This window comes from Hemitrygon akajei, chromosome 9, assembly GCF_048418815.1.
Source record: "Hemitrygon akajei chromosome 9, sHemAka1.3, whole genome shotgun sequence".
NCBI lineage: Eukaryota > Metazoa > Chordata > Chondrichthyes > Myliobatiformes > Dasyatidae > Hemitrygon > Hemitrygon akajei.
Genome location: NC_133132.1, coordinates 12,033,960 through 12,035,104, shown reverse-complemented (window position 1 = coordinate 12,035,104; position 1,145 = coordinate 12,033,960). Strand labels below are relative to the sequence as shown.

General features: G+C 44.5%; 1 non-coding gene across 1 annotated transcript; it reads left to right on the top strand.

Annotated features, from left to right (window-relative positions):
• Positions 1 to 262: 262 nt before the first annotated feature.
• Positions 263 to 351, top strand: trnar-ucg (transfer RNA arginine (anticodon UCG)). Its single transcript is given in 2 exon segments — positions 263 to 299; positions 316 to 351. It is a non-coding gene; the product is annotated as a tRNA-Arg (tRNA).
• The last annotated feature ends 794 nt before the right edge of the window (positions 352 to 1,145 follow it).

Below are 1,145 nucleotides of genomic sequence, written 5' to 3'. Positions count from 1 at the left end.
GGCCATTTTCGCTTAATCTAATCCCAGAGTATAACCTCAACAGTCTGTTCCGCGTGCCTTAGAGAATGGCTTTCTTTGTAGGAGAAAGAGCAAAACAGAATATAAATGATAAATGAACGTTGCAAAGATGGGAATATGGATATGTTATCAGCAAAAGCCGAATATTCTTCTGTATGAAAACACGGCGTTCCAAAAGTACTTTTAGTTCAGTCATTCTACACAGGACAGTTAGCAGATTTCTGGCCTTTTTTTTGCAGAATACGACCGTGTGGCCTAATGGATAAGGCGTCTGACTTCGGTGCTTGATTCTAAGTCATCAGAAGATTGCAGGTTCGAGTCCTGTCACGGTCGTTTTACCAACCTGACGGCTTGTTTTCATTTTGTCACCCACACTCTGCAGCAGAGTTTCTCTGTCTGAATCAACTGCGAGTAAACTGATTACTCCATCCTCGTGGGAAATGTAGCTAAATCTTTTATGTTCGTTGTACGCAACATATAATTTTAAGTCAATAATTCGGTCTGCTCAACTGAACCACTGTCCACAGATTTGTTGATGTATTGTATCGAATTCGACAACTTTGCAAAGTTAATAATTTAACGGAAACACTGTGCTCGGTTACTAAGTGGTTCATGCTTTCTCTCTGAGACAATTCGTAAATTGGTGCACTGATTCGTCCTGAAGAATGGTGTCAGCCGGGACCGAGGGTTTGTTCATTTCATGAATGCTGCCCGGTCTGCTGGGTTGCTCCATTATCCTCTGTGTGTTACTCCTCTCGGTATGCCTTCTCCGCACCGACAGGTGATGAGTTTCCAGCGGCCGTGTCAGTATAGGTTAAATCAATGAAACCGGCCCCATCAGCGACAGTAACCGGGATCAGCACCGATCGTAGTTTTTAATGCAGCTCTTTTTTTTATAGCTGAATGCTGGTTGGAGACAGTGTAATAATGCCTCATGTTAGATTAGTAGCCGATGAACCACAGTACCACGCCGGATCTTTTGCTGAAACCCGAACCCGTGTTATTTCCCAGGGAACGTGTTCTGTAATGCCCTGCATGCCCTGTGTCTGTTCTCTTCCCTCATCTCTCGCTTTCACTCACCTCCCCTCCCTCCCTTCCTCTCTCTCTCTCTCTCTCTCTCTCTCTCT